This window comes from Pongo abelii, chromosome 6 (genome assembly GCF_028885655.2).
Source record: "Pongo abelii isolate AG06213 chromosome 6, NHGRI_mPonAbe1-v2.0_pri, whole genome shotgun sequence".
In the NCBI taxonomy this organism is placed as follows: Eukaryota; Metazoa; Chordata; class Mammalia; order Primates; family Hominidae; genus Pongo; species Pongo abelii.
This window is the reverse complement of record NC_071991.2, coordinates 147,299,390-147,314,149: the sequence shown is the minus strand read 5'-3', so window position 1 is coordinate 147,314,149 and position 14,760 is coordinate 147,299,390. Positions and strand designations below refer to the sequence as shown.

Here is a 14,760-nt window from a genome sequence, read left to right as displayed (position 1 = left end):
AGACTGGAATATGACCAACAGCTTCTGTGAAGAACATAACAGCTTGTATGAATAGAAAAAGTACAGTAGGGGGCACCCAGATTTGAACTGGGGACCTCTTGATCTGCAGTCAAATGCTCTACCCCTGAGCTATACCCCCTGCTTGTCATAAGTGTCTAATAAGCACCTTTCATGTTGGTAATCACACCCAGCAGTCCTACAGCACATTGAAAGTCCCTTCTTGCTTTTAGAGAGTAAGACCAGCAACTGATTTTACCACAAACTTACCCCAGAAAAGTCCATCCTCAATTCCCAAACCCTAGCCCCTGCTCAAATGCCTGCACATCTCCCCGCCCTCCCTCAGTTTGTGGTGACAGGAGCAGCTGGGAGGAGTGTTTCCGTTTACTGCTGGAACAGGCTTTAGGTCTACATGTCTGATTTCTTCTTGTTTACACTACAAAATAGCAGTTTGGAGACACAAATTGAGACATGTGCAATACCGACATCTGAAGATCTCTCAATCTGGAATCTGTCCATTAAATCCAGTTCATGAAACAGGGAAGTTCCCAGGCCCTGACATGGATCAGCGTAGTCCTGGGAAGCATCATGGAGACAACATAGCCTGAGGACCACACAGCTCCTCCAGGTTTTGGCCAGAAAACTCCACTGCTAGTGTGGAAAGCTCTACTCTGAACTACACCCCCATTCTCAGTGCAAGGCTGTTTTAAACCTTACATATATTTTTGTTTTCATCTAAGTATCTTGTGCAACTATTTTTGAAAGTCATATATTGCTTTTAAAGCTTATAATAAAAGAAACCTCAGTCCTTTGTATTTTCCTCTTGCCACCCAGAGGCAGCCACTCACCACCCTTTTGGCTGTTTCTTCTAGTCTATTTGCCTCTAATTTTAAGTAATGTAAATATGTCATAATATGGTATGTCTAATTTAATCACATTTAGACATCATTAGCTGACTTATTTTTGTAGGTGAGGATTATCACTCATGTGCCTTCTTTTCTGTTTTCCAATATACCTACTATATATCAACTTCTTAGATAAAATGCTATATATTTACTTTCTGTTCAATTTTATCTTCCATGTTTTAATTATTATGATTAGTTAATAGTGTTTATGGTCAATATACATAATCCTAAGCTGAACTAAGAGTTCTGATGGAACTTTATTTTCCTCAAGTTACTGATAGCCTCACATTTTCAACTGCTTGGTTTTCTTGGAATATCTACAATTTTCCACAACCTTTCATTGCTCCATGAAATGCCTGTCAAATCAATTTACCACATTGTAAAAGCTGTTAGATAATTAACATTTTCACTTCTTGTTTTCCAGTAGCTCTCCAGCTTCCTGCTCTGTTTGTTCTGGCTGCCCTGGAAAGCCTGCTGCTCAGCCCATGCCCCGGGACTTCCTCCACCCTCACCAGGACATTCTTTCCATCTCTGTCTCCTGTGTGCAAGTCCCTTTTTCCTGGATTCCGTGTCTTGAATGTTTCTTAATTTACTTCCTCATTTTGGCAGAGGATGTCCTCCAGTTGTTTTCTGCGAATGGTGAGTAGAGGTGAATTTTTTAAGACCGTGCATGCCTCAAAATGTCCATAATTCCACCTACACACTTGATTAGCAGTCCGGACAGACATAGGTTTCTAGTTTCAACTTATAATCCTTCATATCGTGAAGGCTTGTTTCTGTTGTCTTCTGGTGTCTAGTATTGCTGTAGAAAAGTCAAGTGCCATTGTGATCCTCTGTCTTTTGTATATCACCTGTTTCTTTCACTCTTTAAGTTTTGAAGATCTTCCCTTTCGTCCTGGTATTCTGTAATCACACTGATGTACTTGATGAAGACAGTTTTTTATTCATTTTGTTGGGCATTTGGAGAATCTTTTCTAATGCAAAGCCAAGTCCTTTCATTATGAGTAATGTTCTTGTATAATGTCCTTTCCATCATGTTCTCTTTCTGGGACTTTTATTAGTTTTTGTTTGTTTTGAGACAGTGTCTTGCTCACCATAAACTTGAACCTCTGACCTCAAGCAGTCCTCCCACCTTAGCCTCCTGAATGGCTAGGCTTACTGACACACCCCACGATGACCAGCTGATTTTTTTTTTCTTTGTAGAAACAGGGATCTCACCATGTTGTCCAGGCTGGTCTCCAACTCTTGGCCTCAAGTGATCCTCCTACCTGGGCCTCCCAAAGTGCTGGGATTATAGGTGTGAGCCACAGCGCCAAGCCTGTTAGTTGGTTTTTACACATCTTGGTTTTAACCTCTAACTTTCTTATTTTTATCTCTCTTACTGTCTTTTCCTTTGTCTTTTTGTTTTATTTTACTTTCTGGGAAACTGCCTCAACTTTATTTTTCAAACTTTCTATTTAATTTTTTATATCTTCTATCCTTTTTTCTTACTTTCTAAGTTATCTGTTCTATAATTGACCCTTTTATGTGTCTTGTTTAACAGATGGAATATTTTCTCATATTTCTCTCAGAATATTAATTAGTTTCTTTGACGTTTTCCTCTCCTTCCAGCTAATATACAAGTGAACCAGTGACCTGCAGCTCTGCCCACACGGGGTTAATGACCAATCAGATTCTCTCTGTTCAAGATGGTTAACATAACAGACACCAAGAAAGGGAAGAGGAGCTGACAGCAGAGGGGGAAGCTGAAAAGAGGCACAAAGAATGGCCATAAAAGATATGAGTATGTTGAGTGGTTAGTGATCGGAAACTATGAGTGATATGGTACAGGTGTTTGTAGAAGAGCAGTAAAGCCATTGATCAGGTCAGCTATCAATGAACTCCTGCTAGAGAAGGGGTGGTCTAGGCCTGAGTCCTAAAGCTTTGTTAGTGATGTCAAAAGTCATCACTTTTGAGGCTTCAAAGGCCTCAGTTGTCTGATTATTTCTGTATCTCCATGCAAAGCCCATGACTCCTGTTTTATTCTCACCCCTACCTGTGATGAGCCTGAGACACTCCATGCCTTGTAACCCAGTGGCAATATCATCAGGGTGGGGGCTGGCTGGCTGCTCAGGTGGGCCCCCCAAGCAGAGTCTCAGCATAAGTACCATGTTTAGGTCTCACCTTTTTGCAATGTTTGAATTTTACCCAAAGCCACAATTTCAAAAAATGAACATTATTTCACAACTCTAGATCTTCCCAATTATAGGACTATTCACACTCCCTAATCAGGACCCCTTCCCACATCAGCACAGGCAGGGGGGTCTGCAGCAAGGCTGATGTTAGAGTGGAGGTGGCCTGCAGCCCCTGGAGAGTTTGCTGCACTGGGCCAGAGCATCCTGTCCTCTGCCTGCCCAACAGCAGAGCCCCCTCTCCAGGGATTATTCAGGTCCTGCTGGGAGGAACAAACACCAAGTCACAGTACCTTTCCCCTTCATATATGTTTCTAGGCAACCCCAGCTTTCCAGACGGTGACTTTTCCCAGTGGTCATATCTGGTCTGGAAGATTCCCTATCGTCTCGAATAAAGGTAAGCACTTCCTAAGTCCCCTTCAGCAACACATGCACAAACCGCCTCTTAGAGCACGTACCTTCTGCAGAGAGACACGCCCAGAGGGTGAGCTGATTTTTAAATTACAGTAGCTCCCTAGCTACCAGAAAAGCCCAAGTGAGATCTGAGGAAGTGGTTCTAGCTTCTCTGTCCACCCGCCCTCCAAGGAGCTGAAGACTTCAGGCTGAGGAGGGCCGGCTGAAATGGCCAGAAGAGGGGACTGAAAGGGAAGCAAGGTGTCCTCTTAGCAGGGGAGCAGGCCTGCTAGTAAATCAGAGCCACTCTGGGTGTAAAGAAAGAGCCGCAGGCAACAAGAGCGTGGGGCTCAGCTCCCAGAGTCAGAGATACTGGTCAGCCAGCCCAGGTGCCAGTGCCAGGGCCAGGGTGCAGTAGCTGAGTGCAGACCAGGAGGCCTTGCTTCCAGTTCAAGCGCCCTTCATCTAGGCTTGCATTTAGTCAGCAGAGATGGTTCTGCACTTCTCATTACTTTGACCCAGGAAGCCTGGTCCTGAATCTGTAAAGTCTATAAGTGAAACTACAGTTGACTTTGAACAACACAGGTTTGAACTGTGGGTCCACTTAACAGGCAGATTGTCTTCTGTCTTTGCTGGCCCCAAGACAGTAAGACCAACCCCTCCTCTTTTCTTCTTCAGCCTACTCTGTGAAAATGACAAAGATTAGGACCTCTGTGATGATTCACTTCACTTCTACTTATTCTATAGGAAATAAATTTTCCCTTCCTTATGATTTTCTTAATATTTTCTTTTCTCTAGCTTTCTTTATTGTAAGAATACAGTATATAACACATAGAACATACAAAATATGTGTTCATTGACTGTTTCTGCTATCAGAAAGGCTTCCAGTCAACAATAGGCTATTCGTAGTTACATTTCAGGGGAGTCAAAAGTTATATCCGCATTTCTGACGGCAAGTTGGTGGGCAGAGGTCATAGGGGAAAAAGCAGTCTGGAGAGCTGAAAAAGGATGGAGGGTAACTCTGAGCTGCATTGCATGGAACCAAATTCTGTGTGGTGACTGTAAAGCCCTTCCATCTTTAGCATCGTGTTCCCCTGCTATTCCCTGCCCCATCTTCCCTGCTCCACTCCCCAGGCTCCCCGTCCTCAGGCACTCCAGGGCCCGCACTTGATGCTGGCCTCTGCTGAGGCTCCTTCTGCCTGCACAGCTCCTGCCTGTAGCTCTGCAAGAGCAAGGCCAGGCTTCCTACATGAGGCTCCAACTTCTGCACTCTTCAAAACTTGAAAAGAAATTGACTTGCACCTTAGAAAGTGGCAGTGTTTGTCTCTTAGGCTAATATATTATGGGAGTAAGCAGATTGCAGCTACAATTATGTTATTATAGACTATTATACTCTTGTTCAGGGAGAAAAAATCTGCTAGGGATTAAGCAGAATTGGGTTCAGATCTTTGCTTTTTTTTTCTTTGTTTAAAAAGTAATTATTATTTTTTGTTTGTTTCGGATCTTTGCTTTTAGCTGTTGTTGCTTTTAACTCCATGGAGAGACCGAATGGAGTGAGCCCGCAGCAGGGCATGCTGGGCAAGAGAGGTCTCCCGAGTCCCAAATAAGAATTTCAAGCAGTATAAAACAAGGCAGCGAACCCACACGTGGAAGTCTGATACCACTTGCAGAAGGGAATTGAATAGATGTCTCCCTATTGGTAAGGATGTGGTTTTATTGACTTGAAATAACAAAGCCCGCAAGCAACAACTGATCATCTGCGGGATACTGCCACAAGGAATAATTGAGCACTCACTCAGACACAGGGGAAACCACTGCCTCTTTCAGTCTTTCTCCCAGATTCCAGCAGTCAGTGTTAAAGCATTTCACCTTGTTCACCTCCCTGAGAAGACGTTGCAGCTCACTCACCCCAGTGGGCACTGGGAGCCTCTGCTCAGGTGGGAAACAGATGCCCCCCACATGCACATCTGGTGTTTATGAAGCAGATACTGGGGCGTCATAAACACACAAGGGGCAAGGAAGTAGCCCCAGGGTATAGTGTGGGGCCTCCTGACTGAAAGTAGCTTGCAAACCCCTGCCTATAACAGCCACTTCCTGGCAGTCATTGTGCCACTTAGGAGCCCTCCTCACCGCTCTTCCTTTAGTTCCTTCACTCTGTATAGACCCTGCCAGAGCAGCTCAGGGTGGAGCAGCTGCAGCCATGGGACCTGCTCCAGGCAAGGCCCTATGCTACACAGTCCCTGGGGGTGAGGATTCCAGAGGAGTCAGTTCCCTACCGCCCTTCCAGGGGATGGCCCTGGGTGGTGGAGATGAGCGTTCCCACAGGGAAAGTGAAAGTTGCAAGGCTGTTGCGGAAACACCAGGGGTTCCATCTAGGTCTTGCTGCTCATCTCACAGAAAGCCAGTCACTGAGACGAGTATTGTCAGGGAAGAAGGCTTTATCCAGGTGCTACAGACAGGGTGAACAGGAGATCAGTCTCAGATCCATCGTCATCGACTGACTAAAATTAGGGGTTTATATAGCAGGGAAGAAATGTAACTACATGTGGAAAAACAGGGATTAAGGAGGGGCAAGGAAGAGGAGTTGGCCAACATGCAGCAGGTGGTCACCTGGGGAATCATGATGGGTGAGGGGTCTGGCTTCTCACTTTCCAGATGTGGGGATCTGGTAAATTTCAGTTTCTTGATACTGTCTGGGAGGATTGCTGGCTGGTTTCCTGAGAAAGGAATTCAGATAACACAAATGTAAATTTCTCCTTGGGTTTCAAGACTGAGAGGGTCAATTTCTAGGTTTATTCAAGAGAAACCATAAACATCAGTTCTATGGGACAATTGGGCCCATTTCAAGGCTCTGAGGATAAGGGTTATTGAGGGGACAGAGTCGCCTGGAGAAGTTCACTGAGGCCTACAAGAAACTAGAGAGGCTTCCTGGCAAAGCTCTATGCCATCTATGCTCTCTTCTCTCCTTGCAGGAAGATTCCAGTATAATAGACCCCAGAGGTGAAAAGGCTTTTGTTCAATAAGTAGAAAACTGAAGCGGGGCGGGAGGTACATGGATTTGAACCAGAGACTGCTTGGCCTGCAGGCAAATGCTGTAACTTCAGTTGCACCCCTCACTTGTTACAACTGTTTCTGATAAGCACTTGTGCAGCCCCATCAGCACCTCCATTTCTTCTTGGTGAGTCCATGGGAACAGCCCCACTGCAAATAACCCATTCCTGCTCTCCTCTTTCCTCTAAACCCCAACCTCCTCCCACCTGGCAGTCCACAGGCCTACAGCTTCTCCTCAGTGGGAAACACATCAGCTTGGAAAGCCAACGTTATCCTAGAAAAGCTTTTTAAATGACCCAGCAGGACAAGTCCCCGGATGGCCTTGGCCAACCCAGTGCTTCCCTCTTTTCTTGGTTGTAGTTCTCAGAATAACTAGAGAATGTACTGGGAGTGTTGTCCTGAGATAAGGAGGAACTGTCCTACACCCAGACTCTGTTCCCATCACACCTAGAACAGGATGTCCTGCAACACTTTAGTCCAGTGATCCAAATTGCCCTTGGGGTATAAAACTGAGAGCAGAGGGTGTTCAGGGTCCCTCAGCTGCAGTGTGAAGTAGGACACACAGGTGAGACTCCATCTGCCCTGGGCAGCTTCCTGAGCCTTGTGGGACCAGTTCACCCTAAATCCCAGGCTTCTGTTGTCCCTTGCCTGCCTGTAAGGAATGAAGTTGCTTTGCTTAACTTGCTGTGTGAGTGTTCTGCGTCACTGGACTCGAGCAAGTGGTACAAACTGCAGATTAATAACTGGTACGTGGTGAATCTGCTTCATAAGTGTTTGCTGAATTTTGCGGCCCAGGAGATCTTCTGGTGTTTCTGTGATGTGGGAGGATGAAATGAAAGAAAAATGAAACTTCTCACACCTAACAAATCAGAATCTCAAGGTGGGACCCAGGGCATCTGTATACTTGACCACCCTCCCAGGTCATTCTGATTCTCAGACGTGTTTGGCAACTTTGATTTTAGTCTATACTTGCATGTTATATGCCTGAAAGAAAAAACAAAGACTAATTAAAGGACTGCCTGAGTTCACACATCACCTTAATAACAAGATCATAGCTAGAACAACATTCCTGGCTTTGGGACTTTCCATTGCCCCAGCCCAAAAGATGACTAGTTTCCTTTCCATCTCTTCTCCCTCCACTTCCTTCCCAGGAACCTCCCGTCAACCTGCCATAGGACCTGGGGCAACCTGAAGATACCAATTGGTATGTGGTACTAAAAGGAGACTCTTTCCAGGGGGCACCTGGATTTGAACCAGGGACTTCTTGATCTGCAGTCAAGTGCTCTACCCCTGAGCTATACCCCCTCAGCTTCTAGAAGCCTCTACTAAATACCTTTTCACCTGTGTTGCAACACTCACATCTATGCACTGAAATTTACATTGACTCTTAGAAAGTTTTAGACATTTGGACATTTTGCCTCACAGCAAATTAGCCCTTTTGGCCGTCTTCTTCCTTATTAAACCCTCCCTACTTGGTCCCCTAGAAGCCTCCTCAGCTCACTTCCATCTCGTCTTAGGACCACTTCCAAGACACCTGCTTGAAGAATCATTGCCAAGAGCAGGGCCACTCCTTTCTTCCTTCATCTCCTCCTTAAAGTCCACTAACCTGAATGTGTCCCCACATCCTTTCTTTCCACCCTCACCCCTACCCCAGTGGATGGATTTCGGGGCTTTTCTGCTCATCTCCTCTCTTTTTATTCTCATCTAAGCTATTGGTTTTTTGCATGGTCTTGACTGAACCCAGGAAAGCCCATACCAATAATTCGAATTATTTGAATCCCATCATGGAGCTCAGGAAGCTCCCCCAGCTGTCCCAAGGGGCCTCAGGCTAGAAGCACAACTGAAGCAGCAAGGACCAGAAATGTCTCCTCTGCTGGGCAGACCCCTGCCCTGAGGCACAGCAGCACAGGTCCTGCAAAGTGAACCTGGCCCTTGGCCAACATCCTGCATTAAGGCCACTTCTGGCCAGGCGCGGTGGCTCACGCCTGTAATCCCAGCACTTTGGGAGGCCGAGGCGGGCAGATCACGAGGTCAGGAGATCGAGACCATCTTGGTTAACACGGTGAAACCCCGTCTCTGTTAAAAATACAAAAAATTAGCAGGGTGCAGTGGCGGGTGCCTGTAATCCCAGCTACTCGGGAGGCTGAGGCACAAGAATGGCATGAACCCGGGAGGCGGAGCTTGCAGTGAGCCGAGAGTGCCACTGCAGTCCGGCCTGGGCGAAAGAGCGAGACACCGTCTCTTAAAAAAAAAAAAAAAAAAAAAAAAAAAAAGGCCACTTCTGACATTAAAAGGCCATACAGATCTCAAAAATGTAGAGAAAGGACACCCACCCAAAGGGTCACATGAGATGGCGGCAGTGCCTGTGATAACTGTCACGGAGACCAAAGCTCATAATGCACAGAGGCTCACAAAGGAAAATGCAATCTCTTTGTGTCTTTCTACAGTGCCAAACACAATATTGAGCATAAAAGTTGGGATGCAAGAAATATTTATTGGGGGGAAGTAAAGACAGCAAAATTGGCAAGGTTAATAACTAAGAATAGAGTTAATATAAATTACTTGAGGTAGCACCAGTCAGATGAACTCTGTTGCTATTTTTGTGTTCAGTTTTCCAAACCTGAGCATGCATACACTTCTGAGCTCAGATTCCATCTTTCTTGCTGGAGGAGATGAGCCAATTCACAGACACGTGGAGCTCTGTCACTGGCTACTCTTGTTGGTCTTCTGGCTCCCCCAGCAATGGTCCTCTCACTGAAAAGGGAAAAGGCAAGGAAGGAATTAAAGAAATCCTCATGTTAAAATTCTTCTTGTTAAACAGTAAGACTCTAAAAAGTCCAAAAGTCTACAACCAGCAACCGTCATACTTAATGGTGCAACGTTAGAAGCATTCTCTTAAAAACTGGAAACAACAAAGATGCGTGGTAGCTTTGTTTCTATTTAAAACCACCAAAAGCTAGAGGTAGTGCATTTAAGACCAAAAAAGTAGGGTTTTTCAGTGAAATAGAAGAAACAAAACACCCATTATTTCAGTGACACTGTGATTATATAGAAAACACAAAGTAGTCTACAAATTATCTGAATTATTAATTTTAATAAATTCAAATAAGTTATATAATAAACTTATTTTAAATCAAATATATTTCCACACACCAGTAACAGAAATGAAATTTCTTAACAGAGTAACAAAAATACAGGCTCCCTAGGAATAAATACAAGTTGTACAAGACCTTTGTTTAGACTATTTTAAAGCTTCATTGAAAGATATTTAAAGGGCACTTAAATAAGTAGAGAAGTATGCTTTGTTTTTGGATAGGACAAGACAGTTCTGTAAAGATACTGGTCTCCAAATTTACAGATTTAATGCAATTGCAATCAAAATCCTAATAGTGATTTTTATAGTAATTGACACACTAATGTTAAAAATTATGTGGGAAAAGAGAGTTGGGAATAGGTAGAGTTTATTTGAAGAAAAATAACTAGGCAAGGAAACTAGCTCTACCATATATAAAGACTATTATAATGCTATAAGACCGCGTAGTATTGGCACAAGGGTACATAAACAAAAGTAATGAAGAGAATGGGGATTCTAAAAATTGACCTATCCATAGATAGAAACCTGATATATGAGAGGCAGCATTGTAGACCAGTGAAGAAAGGGTGTACTTTCTGATAAAAGGGTGCTAGGACAATTAGATATTCGTTCACAAAATAAATTCCAAGAGGATTCAAGACCTAAATATAAAAAAACTTTAAAAAGTTTAGAAAATATGAGAAAATTCCTATGATATTGGAGTAGAAGGATTTTCAAATTAAGACACAATATAAAAGAAGATTTATTAATCTATGTATTAATCCATTCTGGTTCATTGCAGTTAAGAAACGTCTGTGTTCTAAAAGTCCTCAGAGAGTGAAAAGGTGAGTCACATAGCAGGAGGAAGAGGTTTGTGAATCATTGTATCAGCCAAGGTAGAGTAAGAAATCAGAAACTACACTCGGCATTTCAACAGAAAGAATTGATTATAAAGTATTGGTTAAATAGGCATTCATGAAATGGAAAGGCAAAGAGAACCCCAAGGTGATGCAGAGATAATAACGCCTGGAAGCAGCTTTCTCCTTCTAGTTTTGAGAGAAAAAGTGAAGAGGCTGCAGTTATCAGAATAGAGAAGTGTGGAGCAGGGGCTCTGAAGAGTTGGACCTCACACTTGTGAGGATGGGGTGCTGCCCGGCTGGTGCCAGTGACTCAGGAGCTCAGAGGGTGGGCCTTCCAAGGTAGAGCACTGCCAATGAGGGTGGTTCCAGGAATGCCATAAGAAAGCTGGTACTAGACCCGGTGCTTCCAGCATTAAGGGTCATTGCTGGGGCTGTGCTGATGGGAACAACAAATGGAACAAAAGCGTGTCCCATTCTTCTCTTTCTGCCTTCCCATCCTCATCTATTGCTTCAATCAGCAGAACCTGCAGGAAGCCAGAAGGTACATGAGAAATGTAGTTTGCAGAGTGCCACAGCCTCAGTAAGCAGGGTCAAGAAGGGTGGGTTCAGAGCTAAGAGACAATGTAGTTTAATTTCTGGCACAACCAGGTAATCAACAAAGGACTTCTATCCAGAATACAGACTATATTGATAAGAAAATAGCCAAAAGGAGAGGAGAAGAATAAGCAAAGAACTTGACGAGCATTTCTTAGAAGTAACAGGAAAGACCACTAGACATATACAAAATGCTTAACCTCAGTGGTAATCAGGTAAATGCAATTTAAAATGGAATACCATGTTACAGCCGTCACCAAATTGGTAAGAAATTAAATTTCCTGGCACTCCATGGTGTCAGAGTACATTTTCTACTCCAATGATGTAAACCAATGAGAGCTCTTCTACACTGCTGGTAAGAGCATGCACCTGTATAACTTCTTTGAAAAACAGTTTAGCATTATTTAGTAAAGCTACTCATACATATACCATCATTTCTCTCTTGGGCATATGCCCTATAGAAACTCTTCTACATGTGCAGCAGGAGACACATTCATAGATGTTCATACTCTGTATGATTTAAAGCTTTTAAAACATTCAGACTTTTTTATGGCCCAACATATGGTCTATGTTGGTAAATATTCGATATGCACTTGAAAAAAATGTGTAGTTGTTGGATGTTGTGTTACATAAGTGCAATTTAAATAAGTTGGTTAATAGTGTGGTTTAAATCTATATTCTTACTGACTTTTTTGCTTGTTTGTGTTACTTGTTACTAAGGAAAGTACTAAAATCTCCAGTTATAATTGTGAATTTGTCAATTTTCTTTATGCTTCCCTTGGTTTTTGCTTTATGTGTTTTGGAACTCTGTAATTAGGCATGTACACATTTAAGATTCTTACATCTTCTTAATGAATTAACCCTTTTGTTATTATGAAATATCCATCTTTATCACTGGAAATATTTCTTTTTTCTTTTTTTTTTTGAGACAGAGTCTTGCTGTGTTACCCAGGCTGGAGTGCAGTGGCGTGATCTCGGCTCACTGCAAGCTCTGCCTCCTGGGTTCATGCCATTCTCCTGCCTCAGCCTCCTGAGTAGCTAGGACTACAGGCGCCCGCCACCACACCTGGCTAATTTTTTTTTTTTTTTTTTGTATTTTTGGTAGAGACTGGGTTTCACCGTGTTAGCCAGGATGGTCTCAATCTCCTGACCTTGTGATCCACCCGCCTCGGCCTCCCAAAGTGCTGGGATTACAGGTGTGAGCCACCACAGCCAGCCAATATTTCTTATTATAAAGTCTACTTTGTCTGATAATATAGCCTCTCTAGCTTTCTTATAATTAGTGTTTGCATAGTCTTTATTTTTGTATTTGTTTACTTTTAACTTATCTGTATTTTTATGTTTAAAATGCATCTCAGCCTGGACAACATAGTGAGACCTTGTCTCTTAAAAAAAAAAAATACAAAAATTAGGCCGGGAGCGGTGGCTCACGCCTGTAATCCCAGCACTTTAGGAGGCTGAGGCGGGCAGATCACGAGGTCAGGAGATCGAGACCATCCTGGCTAACACGGTGAAACCCCGTCTCTACTAAAAATACAGAAAAATTAGCCAGACGTGGTGGCAGGCACCTGTAGTCCCACCTACTCAGGCAGCTGAGGCAGGAGAATGGTGTGAGCCCAGGAGGCAGAGCTTGCAGTGAGCCGAGATTGCGCCACTGCACTCCAGCCTGGGCGACAGAGCAAGACTCCATCTCAAGAAAAAAAAAAAAAAAAAAAAAGCCAGATGTGGTGGCATGCCCCTGTAGTCCCAGCTACTCAGGAGGGTGATACAGGAGGATTGCTTGAGCCTGGGAGATTGAGGCTGCAGTGAGCTATGATCATGCCACTGCACTCCAGCTTGAGTGACAGAGCGAGACCTTGTCTTAAATAAATAAAATGCATTTCTTGAAAGTAGCCTATTTAACAAAGAAATGGAATCAACATAGGTGTTCATCAGTGGTGGATTGGATGAAGGAAATGTGGTACATACACAACATGAAATACTACACAGCCATAAAAAGACTAAAATCTAGTCCTTTGCAGCAACATGGATGCAGCTGGAGGCCATTATCCTAATCAAATTAATACAGAAACTTTCCTACTGCATGTATTTAGAATCTCTGTTAATAAGGGGCATCAACTTTTAGGATTGTTATGTTCTCTTGATCAATTGACTCCTTATCAATATGGAATTACTATCTTCATCTATGGTAATATTTGTTCATCTAAAAACCAATTTTTGTAATGCTAATGTAGATAATCCAGCTTTCTTTTGATTACTGTTAGCATGCTATATATTTTTATTTATGTTTTTATATTAAAAGTGTATTTCTTTGGGGCAGCATGTAGATGTTTGATTTTTTAAAATCAAATCTGACAATCTGTCATTTATATGAGTGTTTAGACCATTTACATTTAATGAGATTTATGACATAGTTAAATTTAAATATATTATCTTTGTACTGTCTATGTGTTTCATGTGTTTTTTAATTCTGCTTTTCCTCATTTCTACCTTCTTTTATATTTATTGAGTGTTTTTAAATGATTTCATGTTCCCTCCTTTGTTATCTTTTTGGCTACAACTTTTTGTTGTGTTATTTTAGTATTGTTTTATGGTTTATACTATACGCCTTTAACTTATCTCAGACTGTCTTACAGTGATATGATACCATTGCATGTTTGGGAACTTCACAATGTTATACTTCAATTTCTCCCCTCCCAAACTTTGTGTTATTGTTATTGTGTATTATACTTTGATATGTGCTACAAATATTACACTACATTGTTATTATTTTTGCTTAAACAATTGGTTATCTTTCTTTTTTTTTTTTTTTTTTTTTTTTTGTTGTTGTTGTTGTTTGCCATAAAATAACTTTTTTTTTTTTTCTTTTATTATTATTATTATTATACTTTAGGTTTTATGGTACATGTGCGCAATGTGCAGGTAAGTTACATATGTATACATGTGCCATGCTGGTGCGCTGCACCCACCAACTTGTCATCTAGCATTAGGTATATCTCCCAATGCTATCCCTCCCCCCTCCCCCCACCCCACAACAGTCCCCAAAGTGTGATGTTCCCCTTCCTGTGTCCATGTGTTCTCATTGTTCAGTTCCCACCTATGAGTGAGAATATGCGGTGTTTGGTTTTTTGTTCTTGCGATAGTTTACTGAGAATGATGATTTCCAGTTTCATCCATGTCCCTACAAAGGACGTGAACTCATCATTTTTTATGGCTGCATAGTATTCCATGGTGTATATGTGCCACATTTTCTTAATCCAGTCTATCATTGCTGGACATTTGGGTTGGTTCCAAGTCTTTGCTATTGTGAATAATGCAGCAATAAACATACGTGTGCATGTGTCTTTATAGCAGCATGATTTATAGTCCTTTGGGTATATACCCAGTAATGGGATGGCTGGGTCGAATGGAATTTCTAGTTCTAGATCCCTGAGGAATCGCCACACTGACTTCCACAAGGGTTGAACTAGTTTACACGCCCACCAACAGTGTAAAAGTGTTCCTATTTCTCCACATCCTCTCCAGCACCTGTTGTTTCCTGACTTTTTAATGATTGCCATTCTAACTGGTGTGAGATGGTATCTCATTGTGGTTTTGATTTGCATTTCTCTGATGGCCAGTGATGGTGAGCATTTTTTCATGTGTTTTTTGGCTGCATAAATGTCTTCTTTTGAGAAGTGTCTGTTCATGTCCTTCGCCCACTTTTTGATGGGGTT

The 14,760-nt window shown here is 42.5% G+C and overlaps 2 non-coding genes and 1 pseudogene across 2 annotated transcripts; 1 reads left to right on the top strand and 2 right to left on the bottom strand.

Annotated features, from left to right (window-relative positions):
• LOC100939227 (zinc finger protein 746-like) overlaps positions 1-13,489 on the top strand; it is a 72,402-nt pseudogene extending 58,913 nt beyond the window's left edge.
• TRNAC-GCA (transfer RNA cysteine (anticodon GCA)) lies at positions 68-139 on the bottom strand. Its single transcript has one exon. It is a non-coding gene; the product is annotated as a tRNA-Cys (tRNA).
• Positions 7,751-7,822, bottom strand: TRNAC-GCA (transfer RNA cysteine (anticodon GCA)). The gene has a single exon. It is a non-coding gene; the product is annotated as a tRNA-Cys (tRNA).
• Positions 13,490-14,760: the final 1,271 nt, after the last annotated feature.